The sequence below is a fragment of the Nomascus leucogenys genome, chromosome 6 (assembly GCF_006542625.1).
Source record: "Nomascus leucogenys isolate Asia chromosome 6, Asia_NLE_v1, whole genome shotgun sequence".
Taxonomy (NCBI): Eukaryota; Metazoa; Chordata; class Mammalia; order Primates; family Hylobatidae; genus Nomascus; species Nomascus leucogenys.
Window position 1 is genome coordinate 66938378 of NC_044386.1, and position 11267 is coordinate 66949644.

Sequence of the window (11267 nt, forward strand, 5' to 3'; positions counted from 1 at the left end):
TAGGTTTTAATGGGCTGGTAAGGGGAGTGTGATCGGTTGCCAGGGAGGGGATAAAGGTATCCCATACTTGTGGATTGAGGTGGGGAGATAACAAGGGGAGGACATCAAGGAGGCTTTGAACTGGGGAAAAGGGCAGCAATGAGGTGTGGCTGTAGCCTAGGAATAGTCAGGGAAGCAGATAATTTAATTAAAGTGTCTTGACCTAATAAGGGAGCTGGGCAGGTGGGGATAACTAAAATGAGTGCATAAAAGAATGTTGTCCAAGTTGACACCAGAGTTGGGGAGTTATAAGAGGTTTAAAAGCCTGGCCGTCAATACCCACAACAGTTATGGAGGCAAGGGAAACAGGCCTTTAAAAAGAAGGTAATATGGAGTTGGTAGCCTCTGTATTGATTAAGAAGGGGACGGACTTATCCTCCACTGTAAGAGTTATCCAAAGCATCTGTGATGGTCCAGGGGGCTTCCAAGGCAATTGGGCAGTGTCAGTCTTCAGCTGCTAAGCCAAGAAGATATGAGAAGGAGTCAGAGAGCCTTCTGCCAGAGTTCCAGGGGCTCTGGGAGTGGCTGCCAGGTGAGTTGGACAGTCCGATTTCCAGTGGGGTCCCGCACAGATAGGACACGGCTTAGGAGGAATCCCGGGCTGTGGGCATTCCTTGGCCCAGTGGCCAGATTTCCAGCACTTGAAGCAAGATCCTGAGGGAGGAGGTCCTGGAGGAACACCTGGCCGCTGCACTTCAGGTGTTTTCAAGTTCTTGTGTGCTGGAGATGTGGCTGGGGTTTCTCTCACAGTTGAGGCAAGTAATTGCAACTCAGAAATATGTTGCCTCTACTCTATTATTGTACACCTTGAAGGCGAGGTTAATTGAGTGCTGTTGTGGGGTTTGAGGGCCAGAATCCAATTTTTGGAGCTTTTTCTAATGCCAGGAGGGGATTGGGTAATAAAATGCATACAGAATAAGACAGCCTTCTGGCCCCTCTGGATCTAGGGTGGTAAAGCGTCTAAGGGTTGTTGCCAAACGGGCCATGAACTGGGCTGGGTTTTCATATTTGATGAAAAAGAGCCCAAATGGCAGCTGGTTTGGGAGAGGTCGGATAAAGAAAAAAGGAGCATTAACCTTGACTATGCCTTTAGCTCCAGCCATCTCTTTAAGAGGGAATTGTTGGGCAGGTGGGGGAGGGCTAGTCGCGGAACAAAACTGTAAGCCAGACCGGGTGTGAGGAGGGGAGATGATAGAAGGATTATAGGGTGGGGGAACAGAGGCTGAGGAAAAATTAGGACCTGGCTTGGCCTGGTGAGGAGCAGCCTGGGGAGAAGGGGAGAGGTCAGATGAGTCCGTAAAAAAGAAGGATTCAAGGGACTCAGAACTTGGGGTGGAGACTGAAAGAACAGACAGGAGAGAAAGAAGAAAGATTTGGGATGAGTTGCACTGGGAGCAGAGACTAGGGAGTGACCGATGTGTAAAAGAATGCCTGGACGTCAGGCACCTCAGACCATTTGCCCATGTTTCAAGAAAAATTATCTAGATCTAGTAAGATGGAGAAATCAAAAGTGCCATTTTCTGGCCATTTAGAACCATTGTTGAGTTTGTACTGGGGCCAAGCAGTGTTGTAGAAGAAAATAAGATGCTTAGATTTTAGGTCAGGCGAGAGTTGAGGAGGTTTTAAGTTCTTGAGAACACAGGCTAAGGGAGAAGAAGGAGAAATGGAGGGTGGAAGTTTGCCCATAGTGAAGGAGGCAAGTTTAAAGAGAAGGGTAGAGAAATGGAGAAGGGGGTTGGGGAGTAGCCAAAGCAGGTGTTCTGGCAGTTGACTTGCCACCAAGGGAATGTGGGTGAATGACCAAGGCAGGCATCCATCCCCACGAAGATCAGACACCAATGGAACGTGGGTGAATAATCAGAGAGGCATCCCCGTAATGATTAAACACCAAGGGAAGGCTGCCTTCCCAAGTCTGTGACCACCGATGGAGTTTTGGGTCCACGTATAAAATGTGTCTCCTTTGTCTCTACCAGAAAATGAAAGGAATTGAAATTAAAAGAAGGGAGAGATTGAAGGGTGACGCCAAGATTGAAAGGAGAAAGAGGTTGAGGGAGAGTGAGAGAGGTTGGAGAAGAGAGTAAAAAGAGGCTGCTTATCCGATTTAAAATCGGTCAGATGTTCCTTGGGCTGGTTGGTCTGAGGACCCGAGGTCATAGGTGGATCTCTTCACGGAGTGAGGGTGAGGACAGGGGACTGGTCTCCCGAAGGAGTCCTGCTGACCTGGGTCTTCAGCACCAAATGTCTCACAATGTCCATGTGAAGAGACCACCAAACAGGCTTTGTGTGAGCAACAAGGCTGTTTATTTCACCTGGGTGCAGGCGGGCTGAGTCTGAAAAAGGAGTCAGCAAAGGGTCGTGGATTATCATTAGTTCTTATAGGTTTTGGGATAGGCAGTGGAGTTAGGAGCAATGTTTTGCAGGCAGGTGGTGGATCTCACAAAGTACATTCTCAAGGGTGGGGAGAATTACAAAGAACCTTCTCAGGGGTGGGGGAGATTACAAACAACATTGATCAGTTAGGTTGGGGCAGCAATAAATCGCTATGGGAATGTCGTCAGTTAAGGCTATTTTCACTTCTTTTGTGGATCTTCAGTTGCTTCAGGCCATCTGGATGTATACATACAGGTCACTGCGGATATGATGGCTTAGCTTGGGCTCACAGGCCTGACACTTATCAGACCTAAAAAGGTGTCAGATTCAGTTAATTCCTTCCTGGATCAGGAAAGAATCAAGGATTCTCTGTAGAATATAGATTTTCCCAATGAGAGAAAGATTTGCAGGACCATCTCAAAATATATCAAAGAAGGCTGGGCATGGTGACTCTTGCCTGCAATCCCAGCATTTTGGGAGGCCAAGGTAGGTGGATCACTTGAGGCCAGGAGTTCAAGACCAGCCTCGCAAACAGGGCGAAACCTCATCTCTACTAAAAATACAAAAATTAGTCGGGCATGGTGATGCACGCCTGTAATCCCAGCTACTTGGGAAGCTAAAGCACTAGAATTGCTTGAACTCGGGAGGCACAGGTGGTAATGAGCCAAGATCACATCACTGCACTCCAGCCTGGGTAACACTCTATCAAAAAAAAAATATATATATATATGTATATATATATATACACACACACACATAATATATATGTATATATGTGTATATATATGTATATATATGTATATATGTATATATGTGTATATATGTATATGTGTGTATATATGTATATATGTGTATATATGTATGTATATATGTGTATATATGTATATATGTGTATATATATGTATATATGTGTGTATATATGTATATGTGTGTATATATGTATGTATATATGTGTATATATGTATATATGTGTATATATGTGTGTGTGTGTGTGTATATATATATATATATATATATATATATCTGAAAGAAATATATTTTGGGGCTGGACACGGTGGCTCATGCCTGTAATCCCAGCACTTTGGGAGGCCAAATTGGGCAGATCATGAGGTCAGGAGATCGAGGCCATCCTGGCCAACATGGTGAAACCCTATCTCTACTAAAAATACAAAAATTAGCTGGGTGTGGTGGTGTGTGCTTGTAATCCCAGCTACTCGGGAGGCTGAGGCAGGAAAATAGCTTGAACCATGGAGTCAGAGGTTGCAGTGAGCTGAGATGGCGCCACTGCACTCCGAACTGGCGACAGAGTAAGACTTCGTCTCAAAAAAATAACAAAATATATATAATAATAATATATATGTAAGAAATCAAAGTGTTTTACCCATATATAAATATATATATTCAATTTCTTTTAGTCAGACTGGAATTTGGTGTCTTATTGCTACAGGAAGTCTGTTTTATTCTTAAGATCTCTATTTTAATGTTAATGCTGGTCACCTGTGCCTGCATTCCAAAGACAGGAGAGTGTAAATAAGGCATGCCCCATCCCCTGCATCTCATCATGGTCTGAACTAGTTTTTCAGGTTAATTTTGGAATGCCCTTGGCTGAGAGGATGGGTCTATTCAGTTGATTGGGAAGCTTAGAATATTATTTTTGGTTTACAAAATCCCACACCAGGCACACTGCCTAAGAATTTTTCATCAGCTTCATAGAGATAAAGAATTGAAAATTAGTATCAAAACTTTCTCTGTATATCATTGAGGGTTAGTTGTATGTGATTGTGTTTAATTTAATTATAGTATTAAATTATTACTCCATAGGTTTGAGTCCTAAGTTTAATAACTCTTTCTGATATGGTTAATTTATGTTAAAATATTAGACCAAGACTGTATCCGCCCCAAGCACAGACCCTCACGCTCGACACTCCTCCACCAGTCCAAATTTGCTTCCAGCTCCCCATGAATGATGGTATCTCCACACTTGCAGTGACAATGCCCCCCAGGGTATCTTGCCTTCCATCACGGGATGCCCACGGAACCAGTACATGACAGCAGGCATGGGTCAGAAGGACTCCTATGTGGGTGACAAGGCCCAGAGCAAGAGAGGCATCCTGATCCTGAAATACCACATCCAGCACAGCATCATCACCAACTAGGACGACATGGAGATCTGGAACCACACCTTCTACAACAAGCTGCACACGGCTCCTGAGGAACATCCCATGCTGCTGAATGAGGCTCTTCTGAACTCCAAGGCCAACTGCGAGAAGATGACCCAGATCATGTTTGAGACCTTCAACACCCCCACCATATATGTGCCATCCATGCTGTGCTGTTCCTGTATGCCTCTGGTTGTACCACTGGCATTGTGATGGACTCCAGTGATGGGGTCACTCACACTACCCAGCTATGAGGGGTACACCCTCCCCAGTGCCAACCTATGTCTGGACCTGGCTGGCTGGGACCTGACCGACTACCTCACAAAGATCCTTACTGAGCGTGGCTACAGCTTCACCACCACGGCCCAGCAGGAAATCATGTATGCCATCAAGAAGAAGCTGTGCTACATTGCCCTGGACTTCAAGTAGGAGATGGCCACCATGGCCTCCAGCTTCTCCCTGGAGAAGAGCTACAAGCTGCTCCAGAGCCAGGTCATCACCATCTGCAACGAGTAGTTCCACTGCCCTGGCCTCTCCTCCAGCCTTCCTTCCTGGGCATGGAACCCGTGACATCCATGAAACTACCTTCAACTCCATCATGAAGTATGATGTGGACATCCATAAAGGCCTGTACGCCAATGCAGTGCTGTCCAGCGGCACCACCATGTACCCTGGCATTGCCCAACAGGATGCAAAAGGAGATCACTGCCCTGGCTCCCAGCATGATGAAGATCAAGATTATTGCTCCTGCTGAGTGCAGATACTCCCTGTGTATCACTGGCTCCATCCTGGCCTCGCTGTCCACCTTCCAGCAGGTGTGGATCAGCAGGCAGGAATACAAGTCCCACTTCTCTCACCCCCATCTTCTACTGCAAATGCTTCTAAGCAGACTGTTACTTAGTTGCGTTATACCCTTTCTTAACAAAAACCTAACTTGCATAGAAAACAAGATGAGATTAGCATGGCTTTATTTGTTTTTTTGGGGGGTGTTTGATTGGTTTGGGGTTCTGTTTTGATTTTGGGTTTTTTTTTTTTTTTTTTGGCTTGATGATTCAGGATTTACAAACTGGAACAGTGAAAGTGACAACAGTCTGTTGGAGTGAGCATCCCCCAAAGTTCTACAATGTGGCTGAGAACTTGGATTGTACATAGTTATTTTTAATTTTAATTTTATTTATTTATTTTGAGACAGGGCCTCACTCTGAGGGTCTCACTCTATCACCGAGGCTGTAGTGCAGTGGCCCAATCACAGCTCACCGCAACCTCAACCTCCAGGGCTCAGGTGATCCTCCCACCTCAGCTTCCCAAATAACGGACTACAGTGCACACCACCGTGCCTTGCTAATTTTTCTATCTTTTGTAGAATAGGGGTCTCACTATGTTGCCCAGGCTGGTCTCAAACTCCTGGGCTCAGGTGATGTGTCTGCCTCAGCCTTACAAAATGCTAGGATTACATGCATGAGCCACCACGCCAGGCCTGTTCTTTTTTTTTAAATAGTCATTGCAAATATCATGAAATGTATTGTTACAGGAAGTTCCTTTGCCCTCCCAAAAGCCACTCCACTTCCCTCTAAGGAAAATGGCCCAGTCCTCTCCCAGGTCCACACAGGGGAGGTGATAACATTGCTTTCATGTAAATTATGTAATGCAAAATGTTTTAAATCTTAGCCTTAATAACTTTGTTTTTGCTTTATTTTTACTATTTTTTGAGACGGGGTCTCACTCTGTCACCCAGGCTGGAATGCAGTGAGGCGATCTTAGCTCACTGCAACCTCTGCCTCCCAGGCTCAAGTAATCCTCCCACCTTAGCATCCCGAGTAGCTGGGACCACAGAAGCATACCACCCTGCCTGGCTAATTTTTTGTATTTTTGATAAAGACGGGTTTTCACCATATTGCCTAGGCTGGTCTCAAATTCCTGAGCTCAAGTGATCAGCCCGCCTTGACCTCCCAAAGTGCTGGGATTACAGACATGAGCCACTGCGTCTGGCCTGTTTTGTTTTATTTTGAATGAGCCATTGTGGCCACACTTTTTGTCCCTAAACTTGAGGTGTATGAAGGCTTTTGGTCTCCCTGGGATTGGGTGGAAGTGTGAAAGTAGCAAGGGGTTACCTGTACACTGACTTGAGACCAGTTCAATAAAAGTGCACATTTAAAAAAATACAATATTAAAGGCATAAAAGTAAAATTATGTGTAACTATGCATGTATGAATTGCCTTAATTGAAAAAAATATAAAATTATTGGAACTATCTTGGAAAACACAAGATGTACAGAAACCTGCCCTCCTTTAAATAATAGATAAAAGAAAGCTATGGAGTCATCTCTAAGAACCTTTAAGAAATTGTCTTAACCTTCTCAGACTGCTGTAATAAGATGCCATCGACTGGGTGGCTTAAACAACAGAAATTTATTTATCACAGTTCTAGGGGCTGGGAAGTCCAAGATCAAGGCGCCTGCAGATTCGGTGTCTGGTGAGAGCCGACTTTCTGATATGTAGAGAGCTGTCTTCTCACTGTGTGCTCACATGTCCTTTCTTCCATATGTACTCATGGAAAGAAAGATCTCTCTCTCTCTCTTTCTCTTCTTATAAGGGCACTAATCCCATCATGAGAGTCCTACCTTCATGACCTAATCTAGACCCAATTATCTCCCAAAGACTGCACCTTCAAATAGCCATCACGTTGGGGTCTAGGGCTTCAACATATGAACTGGGGGGAAGGGAGACACAAACATTCAGTTCATAACAGAAATAAATCTTGTCCTAGTGTGGTGGCTCATGCCTGTAATCCTAGCACTTTGGGAGGCTGAGGCAGGAGGATTGCTTGAGACCAGGAGTTCCAGACCAGTCTGGTCAACATAGTGAGACCCTATCTCTATTATAAAGAAATGAAAATAAGATTAATAAAATTAAAAATTTAAAAAGGATGGGCCACCAGTAGTGGCTCACGCCTGTAATCCCAGCACTTTGGGAGGCTGAGGCAGAATGATCGCTTGAGCCCAGGAGTTTAAGACGAACAAAGCAAGACTCTGCCTCTATTTAAAAGAAGAAGAAGGAGGTGGGAGAGGGAGGAGTGGGGGAGAAGGAGAAGGAACAGGAGGAGACGGGGAAAGAGGAGTAGGAGAGGTAGGAAGTGGGGGAAGAGAAGGAGGAGGAAGGGAAGGGGAGAAGAGGAAGAGGAGGAGGGGAGGAGAGGGAGGATGAGGAGGAGAAGAGGAAGAGGAGGGGAGGAGAGGGAGGATGAGGAGAAGAAAAAGGAGGAGGAGAAGAAGATGGAGGGGAGGAGGAGAAGGGAAGAGAGGAGGAAGAAGGAAGGGAGGAGAGGGAGGTGGGAGGAGAGGGAGGAGAGGAGGAGGATGAGGAGGAGAAGAGGAGGAGGGAGGAGAGGGAGGATGAGGAGAAAAAGCAGGAGGAGAAGAAGATGGGGAGGAGGAGAAGGGAAGAGAGGAGGAAGAAGGAAGAGGAGGAGAAGAGGAGGAGAGGGAGGATGAGGAGAAGAAAAAGGAGAAGAAAAGACGGAAGAAGGAAAAAGAGGGGGGAGGAGAAGGGAAGAGAGGAGGAAGGAGGAGGAGGAGAGGGAGGGAGGATGAGAAGAGGAGGGAAAGGAGGAGGGAGGGGATGAAGAGGAGGAGAAGGAAGAAGAGGAGGGGGAAGGGGAGGAGGAGAAGGGAAAGGAGGAAGAAGGGGAGGAGGAGGTGAAGGAGGAAGAGAAGAAAAAGAAAATGCTGAGAATGCTGACTGCCTTCTTTGAGGCTATAAAACATGGGAGGTTGGGAGGGAGTCTAGACAGGAGTAACTTCTGGCTTCTGTCTGGTTCCCCCTTCCAACAGAAGATTAATGGTATCCAGTAATCCAGAATTCCATTGATATGTCATTGTCTCCGTTACTCCCAGGTAATGGTGACTGATACAGATACAGGGGTCAGGTGGAGGAGAAACCTGTCTAGCCTGGTGGATATTTTCAAGAGAGTGACAGATGCTACCAGAGATGATCAATTTCCCAACGTTACTACTTACAACTGGGTTGCCCCTTCTCAGATTGCCTGCAGAAAGGCCATCATAATAGTTTGGTGAGGGGCTAGAAAAAGGGGAAATGTGGATGCTTTCATGACTCATTCATAGAAATGAACTTTTCCGTTCATCCTGGATGACTGACACTGGCAAATATTTGATTATCAAAACTCTACCCCTGTAGTTGGGTTTTCGTAGTATTTATTGCTCTTGAAGAGCACCAAAAAATTTCATTCCGAATTTGATGTATTTTGAGATGACTGTTCAGAAAGCCTGCAAAGCTGTCTTTTGTGGGGGAGATTTGCATCTGCAGAGAATCTGCATCGATGCAGACAGGCTTTCTCTGGTGCTCTCCCTTGTCCAGATCTAGGAAAGATTAACTGAGAGTCTGACATCTTAAAAGATCTGACAGAAACCTTTACCATCTATTCCTTCTAAAGGCTACTCTCTGTGAGATTTCATTTGTTCACGAAGACCGTCTTTGCTAGCCAGGCCTCCTCTTCTCCCCCTCCCATAACCTGTCTTGCCACCATAACCTGTTTTGCCCAGATGCAAGCTCCCGTTCTTTCTGTATCCTCAAGATGGTATAAAAGCAACCATTTGGCCATTTCTTTGAGTTTTTATATTTTGTATGACTCCCACACACATGCATGCATCCAATAAAATTTGTAGGAGACCGGACCCAGTGGCTCACACCTGTAATCCCAGCACTTTGGGAGGCCGAGGCGGGCAGATCACCTGAGGTTGGGAGTTCGAGACCAGCCTGCCTAACATGGCGAAACTCCGTCTCTACTAGAAATACAAAAAAAAAAAAAAAAAAATTAGCCAGGCATGGCGGCGTGCACCTGTAGTCCCAGCTACTCAGGAGGCTGAGGCAGGAGAATCGCTTGAACCCGGGAGGTGGAGGTTGCAGTGAGCTGAGATCCGTGCCACTGCACTCCAGCCTGAGCAACAGAGCGAGACTCCGTCTCAAAAAAAAAAAAAATGCGTAGGGCTCTTTTCCCTTTAATCTATGCAGTTTGTTTTTATAGACTCAAATTATCAAACATTCAAGGGAAAAATTTAAACTTCCCTACACTCTCATCTTTCCCTGTCTCCCACCTTATGAACATTATCTTAGTCCTTAAACCTCCTTCTAGGCTGGGCATGGTGGCTCACACCTGTAATCCCAGCACTTTGGCAGAGGCAAGTGGATCACCTGAGGTCATGAGTTCAAAACCAGCCTGGCCAATATGGTGAAACCCCATCTCTACTAAAAATACAAAAAAAAAAAAAATTAGCTGGGCATAGTGGCAGGCACCTGTAATCCCAGCTGCTCGGGTGGCTGAGGCAGGAGACTCGTTTGAACCGGGAGGCAGAGGATACAGTGAACCGAGATTGTGCCATTGCACTCCAGCCTGGGCAACAAAAGTGAAACTCCGTCTCAAAAAAAAAAAAAAGCCACGTGCGGTGGCTCACGCCTGTAATCCCAGCACTTTGGGAGGCTGAGGCAAGTGGATCATGAGGTCAGGAGTTCGAGACCAGCCTAACCAGTATGATGAAACCCCGTCTCTACTAAAAATACAAAAATTAGCCAGGTGTGGTGGTGCCCGCCTGTAATCCCAGCTACTCAGGAGGCTGAGGCAGGAGAATTGCTTGGAGCCGGGAGACGGCGGTTGCAGTGACCTGAGATCACGCCATTGCACTCCAGCCTGGGCAACAGAGCAAGAGCAAGACTCCGTCCCATCCCAAAACAACAACAACAAAAGACACACACACACGCATACACACACACACAAAACTCTTCCCCAAAGGCAAGGCAAGGGAGACTAATACATGCAGTTGTACTTTCTCGGTTCTGGTGAGAAAGCTGAAATCATCTGCTTTTTTTATTTTTTTTTGAGACAGAGTCTCGCTCTGTCACCCAGGTTGGAGTGCTGGAGTGCAGTGGCGCGATCTCAGCTCACTGCAGGCTCCGCCTCCCGGGTTCACGCCATTCTCCTGCCTCAGCCTCTCCGAGTAGCTGGGATTACAGGCGCCTGCCACCACGCCCGGCTATTTTTTTTAATATTTTTAGTAGAGATGGGGTTTCACCGTGGTCTCGATCTCCTAACCTCGTGATCCGCCCGCCTCGGCCTCCCAAAGTGCTGGGATTACAAGCGTGAGCCACGGTGCCCAGCCATCATCTGCTTAAAAAAAACAAAAAGGTTTGAGCTGTACGCGGTGGCTCACTACCTGTAGTCCCAACGGTTTGGAAGGCCGAGGTGGGAGGATCACTTGAGGCTAGGAGTTCAAGACCAGCCTGGAAAATATAGCGAGACCCTACCTATACAAAAATAAAATTTAGAAATGATATATTTGTGTTGGGACCTCTGTGTTATATACAAAAATATCCCAGTGCAGCTCCTTGGTCTCAGTAGGATGCATGAGCCTTCAACCCTCTCAGCCTGAGCTCAGAAAATTTCCTGGAGCAGATTAATTTGGAGTTTGGTTTAAAGGAGAAGCCAGTGGCGGCAAACACTCTTGGTTATGAGAGGTCTCTTTTTCTTTCACTTTCTTCCTTCAGCTCCCCTAACTGCCATGCACTGGGCAGAAGACATAAAACAAGGTGAACTTATGGCATATTCTTTGCTCAAGCAATGAGACTCTTACCCCCTTTGTCATGGCAATGGATCTCAGAGTCCACCTAATTCCCTGGTCCCTGATCTCAA

The 11267-nt window shown here is 46.1% G+C and overlaps 1 pseudogene; it reads left to right on the top strand.

Annotated features, from left to right (window-relative positions):
* Positions 1-5746, top strand: part of LOC100588199 — a 59882-nt pseudogene extending 54136 nt beyond the window's left edge.
* The last annotated feature ends 5521 nt before the right edge of the window (positions 5747-11267 follow it).